Source organism: Triticum dicoccoides, chromosome 5B, assembly GCF_002162155.2.
Source record: "Triticum dicoccoides isolate Atlit2015 ecotype Zavitan chromosome 5B, WEW_v2.0, whole genome shotgun sequence".
Classification (NCBI taxonomy): domain Eukaryota; kingdom Viridiplantae; phylum Streptophyta; class Magnoliopsida; order Poales; family Poaceae; genus Triticum; species Triticum dicoccoides.
The window spans coordinates 160,759,736-160,768,923 of record NC_041389.1 but is presented as its reverse complement, the minus strand read 5'-3'; positions in this window follow the sequence as shown (position 1 = coordinate 160,768,923).

Genomic DNA, 9,188 nt, shown 5'->3' with positions numbered 1-9,188 from the left:
CTTGGCCCAGCTCATGTCCTTTGGGGGTCTCTTTTGGTCCATAAAAAATCACCATAAAATTTCAGCCCATTCTGAGAACTTTTATTTCTGCACAAAAAACGACACCACGGTAGTTCTGTTGAAAACGTCGTCAGTCCGGGTTAGTTCTAATAAAATTTTACTAAAACCATATGAAATTGTTGCAAACATGGCATGAATACTTTATAAATTATAGATATGTTGGAGACGTATCAGGCGCCTTGGCCAAGTAGAGAACTTTGCCCCTGGCCGGACAATCTGGTTTGGCAATCTCGAGTATGCTGTAGATCCACGCGCAAGCCCGCCTTCTTGGGATGGGTGTCAAACAAACTTAAAGATGCTACGGACATCGCCGACCATGCACCAGATTTGATCATGGTGCGGGCCCATGATGTCACCTGCACCTCGGATCCAGCCTCAAGCTCATATCTAGGTATTACCACACTGGTTCAGGCATTAAGCCATGTCAGCAAAACTCCAAGGCTGCTTTGGGAAAAACCTCAGCCAAGCTGTAGGTTAGGTCTGCCGATTGTCAAGAGATGGGTGAGGTTGGCCTCTACGCGCTAAATGAGATGCTGATCTAATTCAGAATCTCGGTTTGACAATCCTTAGCCTACCCAGATCAAACCTAAATTTGGAGGTGCGAAAATTTTCATCCGACCCACCACCCACCTAGTTGCTATGGTTGAAGATTTAACCAATGTACATGACTATACCTCCCAGGAGGTCATCAACAGGGAGGAGAATGTTGATGATATGTCATATACAACATCACCAATCAGCTGCATCGGCAACCGGGCGTCTACGTCTACTCATGATGCTTACATGGTAGATACCCCTATGGATGATGAAGGGGAGAAAAAAGAGCCCACCAAACATTGACGCCCAAGACGCCATAATAAAGGCGCTGGCAATGATGAAGCTAGCCATGAAGCTATAGATAACGGTGATGCCACCGATCATGGTGACACTCTAGAAGGAGTCGAGGACCATAACGCAGATGATAACACCAGCAATGGGCCCATTGATGACATCGCACCCAATGGGGACGATGGAGACCTCGAAGATTATGACAACCTCCCAGAATCCAAGGAAGATTTATGCCTCAGACCTGATGAATTTGATATCCCTAATGTAGGATGGAAAGTATGTCTAGAGGGGTTGGGGGTGACTAGACTACTTGACCAAATAAAATCTATCCTTTTCCCAGTTTTAGTTGTGGGCAGATTCTAGCAATTATGACAAGTCAAGTAATCAACCAACAGATGCAATTCTAAGAGTATAGCAACGGAAAGTAAAACATTGCATATGAAGGTAAAGGGAAGGGTTTGGAGAAGGCAAATGCAATGGAGACACGGAGATTTTTGGCGTGGTTCCGATAGGTGGTGCTATCGTACATCCACGTTGATGGAAACTTCAACCCACGAAGGGTAACGGTTGCACGAGTCCATGGAGGGCTCCACCCACAAAGAGTCCACGAAGATGCAACCTTGTCTATCCCACCATGTCCATCACTCGCGAAGGACTTGCCTCACTCTTGGAGATCTTCACGAAGTAGGTGATCTCCTTGCCCTTACAAACTTCTTGGTTATGGTGGAAGAAGGATTAGAGTGGAAAGCAACTTGGGAAGAAGGATAGTCTGCCCAACACTCAACTCTCTCTCTCTCTCTCTATCTATCTTAGATCTAGCTATGGTGGAAGAAGGATTAGAGTGGAAAGCAACTTGGGAAGGTTAAAAATCAAGGTTCAAATGGTTGGAAAGGAATCTCTTGATCTCAACACATGAGTAGGTGGTTCTCTCTCAGAAAATGAATGGTGGAACTGTAGGCACATTCTGATGGCTCTCCTCAATGAAGAAGAAGGGGCAGACGGGTTTAGCCTCCACAAAAAATCTAACCGTTACAGACTTTTGACTCATCTTGATGGAACTGATTAGGAAACTTGGTGGCACCAATCTATTCAGAAATATGAACATTGGGAATCTTGGTGGGACCGACTGGAACAACTCGGTGGGACCGATGTGCTAGGACTTAGGGCAAACTTCATCTCGGTGGCACCGATTGCATCATATCGGTGGGACCAAAGTGAATGCAATGAGCAACAAAGAATCTGTCAAGACAACTCGGTGGGACCGATTGCAACAACTCTATGACACTGAAGTGAATGCAACAAGTCACAAAGAACTAGCAAGGCCATCTCGGTGGGATCGAGATCCGTATCTGTGTGACCGATCTATTAGGGTTTCTAGCAGTGGGTATGTCAACATGAACTCGCTGGCTCTGGATTAAAGATATCGGTGGGGTCGAGTTGGAGTTTAGGGTTTTGACATACTTGGATGGAGAGAGTGGCTGAGGGTTTTGGAGCAATATCACTAAGAACTTTGAGAAAGTAGTGCATTAAGCAACACCTCATCCCCTTTTTATAGTATTGGCTTTCCTATGGACTTAATGTGATCTTGGATCACTTAAACAAAAATGTAGAGTGTTGAGATTTTGACAATCCTTGTCCTTAGCATTTTGAGGGGTCCACATCTCTCATGCCAGGCCATACCTTGAACATCCTGAAATATTTATCTTGAATGGATATTAGTTCAATGAGATATATGTTGTTAGTTTAATCTAGGGACTAATTGATGTCACTCTAGCACCTCCTAGAACCTCCTAGGCGACTCCAAGGTGACTTTGCGCTGGTGGCCACTCCGGCCCCGAAGGCCACCTCTCCTGCCGGCAGCCACTCCGGCCATGGCAACCACCCCACAAGATGGCCCCTTTTGCCCTTAACTTTGACCGTGGGAGAAAGTTTCAAGTAGATATGAGATCTAAGTTTGGGCATCCAGTGGTGTTTTCTCCTGGATTTCGTCAACAAGAATTCATCTTGGTGGTTTCTTTCTGCCGCTCAACCTTCAAGATTGATGTGCACACGGTTAGTGTTTCTCTCCTGGCCATGTTTGGTGGTTATGCTCAAGGCTTTATGGTTCGTCACTTGAGACATAGAACTTTCAAGTTTTCGGTTGTTTCAAAGTCCGTTGGTTTTGAGATCTACAAGAATGGTAGAATTGTTGAGCAAGATTTTGAGGTGGCGTTTAGTTTGTGGAATTATGGTGGGCGGAATTGGCATAGAGAAGAACTAGCTTTTTACAATGAGCTTCATAGTGAGTGGATCTTGGTTGGTAGGCATGGCAAAGTCGTCTCCAACAACTCCGGCGATCGCCGGAGTTACAACTTGGTGGTCAGAAACGGCCGATCGGTCTTTGAGCGATTATCGGGTTCCATTCAATCCAAAGACAATCAACGGGAAGCTTTGAATTCGCCCTCTATTAATTATGAGTTTAATAGGTCACTTAACCAGCCTCAAATATCTCAACGTGCTGCCCCTCGCACGTATGTGGTGTGTTTTGCATGCGGGGTCAAGGCCACTTTGCACGTAACTGCATGGCACCGAAGTTGCCTCGACTATGGCCTTTTATTCAGTTTAGCTCTTTTTCGAGCCCACCCGAGCAGGCCTGGGCTGAAGGTGAGGTGGAGACCTGGTTCAAATGTGTCGGCTCAGCTCAACCAATTAGGTATGTCTCGTCATTTATGGAGCTGGTCAAGGACCTCTTTCCAAATTTCCAACCGCGATTGCAGCCTGCCTCCTCGCATTCCTCTGTTCTTACCAACTCTGCCTCCACCACTATTTCTGTCTCGACAAGCTCGCTGTCTTCTTCAACATCGGTGGAGCGGGCATTGGTGGTCCGCTCATCAGAGGCGACGGCCATGGCTAACATCCCCATAGACCCAGCTCCTTCCGTTCCTCATGGGTTTCAGATTTTTGAGGTGGCTGGGCGTACTGGGGTTTCAAGGGCAATCTTGCCGCATCACCCAAGGAGGCACGAGGACTAGGAAATTGCCACCATCCAGCCGCATCCAAATGAGGTATTTTTTCACAATGTCAGAGAAGTTCTTGAGGAGTTTTTTCAAGGTGTTGAGGAGGTGGGGTTAAGAGAAATACATCTATGTCCATTTGGTGAGGCGTATGTTCAGTTCCAGCATGTTAGAGACAGAGATCGTCTTATCAGGCAAAGCCCTCACCCATTTGGGGATGTTTTCATTTCTTTCACTAAGCATAATGAAGGAAGGAATTGGCGTCGACTTCATTTCAATAGAACCTCTTGCTTACTGTTTGTGGTAGTTCCTTTTGATTATTGCAACACTAAGGATATTGCAGCTGCCATTGCCCAGTGGGGTAGAATCATAATTTGGGAGAGGGATGATGCTTTGAGAGGGAAGATCCTAGTCAAGGCCAGAGTAACTTTGCTCATAGATATTCCCAAAAGCATCAGGTGGTCTAAAGGAGAGTGTCTTGTGGAGGAAACCTGGACTAGTTCAATTGAGGTCTTGTTAGAAGAAATGCTGGGAGGGGGCCCTGCTGATGAGGATCCTATTCCACCTCCTGGAGTGGACTCACACCCTATTCCACAGCATGCCAACGACTTCCCAGGTTTTCATCCAGTTCCAATTCATAATGAGCCAGCACAGAATGATGATTGGGAAGATTGGGAAGAGCAGGAAGAGCAAGGCCATTGGGCATTTCCTTAGGCAAATGTTCCACAACCACAACCACCTCAGCAGCAAGTGGAGCTGCCTGTTTTACAAGAGGATGGTGCTTCAAATAGCAGCATCACCACTACTATTTCGCTGTCAGATGGTATTTGGTCTAACACTCACACTGCCAGTGAGGAAGTCAATCAAGGTGCACAAATTAATCCTATGGGCATGGGCTTGCAGAACATTATAATTGCTTATCAAGGTGAAGGGGAAGAGGATGATATTATGCAAGACAATGCCAACATGGCTGATATTCAATAGCAGGGAGTTGTGGGGGCTCCTTTGGTTGTTCAAGAGGATCTGCAACATGCACTTCCTGTTGTAGACCCAACAGCAGTTGAGGCTGCTGCAGAAGAAAATGTTGTAACTGACGAACATCCTGCTTCAAATGGGCCACATGTTCAAAATGTTGGAGTTGCTTCTCCAGCAACAGTTGAGGTTGATGTTGAAGTAAATGTTGTCAATAAGGATAATCTAGTATCAGCTTTGCCACACGTAGAGAGTGCTACAGCTGCTTCTCATAACAATGATATTCCTGTGGGCAAGGAAAATGAGGTTGTTCAAACTGTGCCAGAGGAAACCCAGGGCTTAGATCTCAAAGCTGCAATGAAAGGAAAAGCTGATGTCCCTATTGGTCAAGTTGGCACTTCCACTAATGGGCAGAATAAAGGTATGGAGAGCTTTTCATTAACTAGCTCTCCTAGCTTAGTAGATATTCAAAAACTAGTTAAAAGTCATACTTTGGATATTATTGATGGTGCCCACTTGATTTCTGAGGAAGGTTTGGACCTGTGGATTCAACACTTTGCTCCAGCAACACAGGGGGAAGTAAACACTTTCAAAATTGACATCCCTGTAAGTTGGTTTAATTTCATAATCCATCTTCTTCTCACTCCTGATAAATTTGGTTGGGTAATGCATCTGCTCAAATCTGATCTGTGGAAAATGCTTACTGCAAATTGTGATTCTGAAGAGACTATCTTATTCCATATCCCTGATGCATGTGCTACTTCACAGGCTCCAAGTTGTAAGGAAATAATGCTGGGTCTGGGAAAGGAAAATGAGGGAATTATCCCTGCTGCTCATTCCTCAAGTGGAGCTGGAAGCCCACTTAAGCAAGTGTCTCCCAATAAAGTCATCCAACTGCCATTAGGTGAAGCTGTCTCAAGGAAAAGAAGAGACTAAGAACCTCTTATGGAAACTGAGTAATAAGGAGTGATAGAATTAAGAGAGACAACAATGGTTATAGAAGGAAATCCTGTGATGCTACCTCCTGCTTACGTTGTAATGCTATTCCACCAATTGTGCATAATAAAGTGGTTAAAATCTGACTAAAACTTTCTGCAAGGTGTCTGAGGATGAGATACAGGACAAGGTTTCAAAGAGGCCCAAGATGAAAGGTCAGGAGGATGTGGACAAGTTCTCCAAGGTCACTGGTGCTACAACTACCTAGGGTGTGCCATGAAGTGCTCTCACATTAGTAATAGTACCAGAGTTGTTTTGAGGAAGGCTAGTTTGATGGTTGAATGAATGATATGTGATGTGCTTGATGTATACAGAACATGTTTAATGTCTGTATTTGAGACTTGGTGGCCTCTTTTGCCTACTGCTATATTAATCAATCTAACAGAACTCTGGATTTGTGACTTCTATGAAGATATTGAAGTTACTCTGCTCTCTTTCAGAAATGCTATGTCATATCTAATCCCTATGAAGTGGAATATGCACTCTAGTTCTTGTTGCTGTCTGTATGAGATCTCAAACTGTATTGGGTCACAGTACTCCAATTTCCATAATTTGCATGAGCTGAGTATCATACCAGGAGATGGGGCCTGGTATTCTAAAAGAAAAAAACAGTTAGTTAAACATGAGTAGAAATAGATCCTGGAATATTTTGAACTGGAACATTAGGGGTTTGAATTCCCCTGAGAAATGGTTGGATATTAGGCAAAAAGTTGAGGAAAGTGCTGCTGGAATTTTATGCTTACAAGAAACAAAGAGAGAAAATTTTGATCTGGCTTATATTAAAAACTTCTGTCCATAGAGATTCAACATTTTTGAATACTCGCCTTCTATTGGGGCATCTGGAGGTATTTTGACTGCTTGGAATGGGGCTCTTTTTTCTAGAGAATTGCTCTTCCAAAATAAATTCTCACTAACTATGCAATTCACTTGTACAACCACTCTTAAACCCTGGATTCTCACAAATATCTATGGACCTTGCAGCACTGAAGAGAAATTGGAATTCATTGACTGGTTTCCCAATACTAAAATGCCTGATGATGTTGATTGGATTGCCATGGGAGATTTTAATTTCATTAGGTCACTTGAAGATAGAAACAGACCTGGTGGGGATGTTAATCAGATGTTACTATTCAATGAAGCTATTAGTAACTTGGGGTTAATTTAATTACCTCTTAAAGGGAGACAGTTCAGGTGGAGCAACATGCAAGATAATCCTTTACTTGAAAAATTGGACTGGTTCTTCACATCTGCTGCATGGATGACTATTTACCCTGACACCACTGCTCTACCCCTTGCAAAACCAATTTCAGATTATCTGCCTTGTGTAATAAAAATTGGCACAACAATACCCTATTCTAGGGTTTTCAGATTTGAGAATTATTGGTTGAAACACAGCTCTTTCAAGGACATTGTGCAAGCTGCCTGGAACATTCCTGTTGGTTATACTGAACCAACAAAGAAGATTAATGCTAAATTCAAAAACTTGAGAAGAGCACTCAAACTTTGGGCCAAAAGGCTATCCTGTCTCAAAAAGCAGATTGAGGAATTGAATGAATGTATTTTTCTATGGGACTTATTGGAGGAATTCAGAGACCTTACTTTATTTGAGAATACATGCAGAGTGCTTTTGAAAGAAACCTTATTAACAGTCCTCAGTAGTTAGAAGATTTATTGGAAACAGAGTGGTAAAATCAAGCGGGTTAAATTTGGTGATGAAAATACAAAATACTTTCATACAAAGGCATCAATTAATCACAGGCATAACAAAATTGCCCTGCTCATGAATGAGGACCAAGTGGAAATTATTGATCATGAAGGAAAGGCTGCAATTCTTTGGGAGGCTTTTAAGAAGAGACTGGATATTCCAATGGTCATACCATGCACTTCAATTTACAAGATCTATATGAAAGCAGAGTGGATCCACAAATTTTTCAAGATCTTGAGAAACCTTTCACTCAGGAAGAAAATGATAACGTAGTAAAAAACTTTCCCACAGATAAATCTCCAGGACCTGATGGATTTAATAATGAGTTTCTCAAAGCTTGTTGGGACATTATCAAACTGGATGTTAATGAACTTATCCTAGCCTTTCATTCTGGAAATGTGAATTTGGAAAGCATAAACACTTCTTATATCACACTCATTCCAAAAAAAGGAAGTACTAGTGTCTCCTAATGACTTCAGGCCAATTTCTTTGCTTAATGGTGTGTTCAAAATCATTACAAAACTCCTGGCAAATAGATTACTAAAAGTGCTTCTCAAGATGGTACACATTAACCAGTATGGATTCCTCAAGAACAGAGTGATACAAGATTGCCGTGGTTGGGCCTATGAGTATATCCATCAGTGCCATAAATCAAAAGGAGAAATGGTAGTAATCAAGCTGGATTTTGAAAAGGCTTTTGACACTATTGAACATTAGGCTATTATTGACATATTGAGAGCTAAGGGTTTTGGAGAAAAGTGGATAACTTGGATGCACATGCTTTTCAATTCTGCATCCTCTATTGTGATGTTAAATGGTGTACCTGGGAAGAAATTCTATTGTAAAAGAGGAGTAAGACAAGGAGACCCTCTTTCACCTTTAATCTTCCTACTGGCAGCTGATTTGCTACAATCAATTTTTAATAATGCCATGAGAAGGGATTTAATCACACCACCACTTCAATTGAACTCTTGCCCTGATTTCCCTATAGTTCAGTATGTAGATGATACTCTTGTTATCATGCAAGCAAATGCAAGGCAGCTAGTATGTCTCAAAGCTCTGCTAAACACATTTGCATCTACAACAAGCTTAAAAGTAAACTATGGGAAATCAATCATGGTGCCAATAAACATTGCAGAAGACAGGGTTGATATTTTCACAAACACTTTGCAATGTGCTAGTGGACAATTTCCTTTCACTTATCTGGGATTACCATTGGGTATTTATAAATCAAATGTGTTGCAGTGTTTGCCTATAGTCAATAGAATTGCTAAGAGGATTGCTGGTATTTCCACTTTCATGACTCAGGCAGGGAAGGTGTTGTTGGTTAAATCTGTGCTGGCATCTTTAACAGTATACTTTATGTGTTGTTTGGACATTCCTATCACTATAAACCACCAGATCATTAAATATTTAAGGCACTGCCTCTGGAGGAGTCCTGATATGGAAGATAGAAGACCAGCATTAGTGGCATGGCACACAGTTTGCAGACCAAAAAATCAGGGTGGTTTGCCAGTCCTGGATATCTTCACATAAAATAAAACTCTGCTCATGAAAAATCTTCATAAATTTTACAATAGACATGATATTCCTTGGGTGAATTTAATTTAGGAAACTTACTACAGCAATGGGCA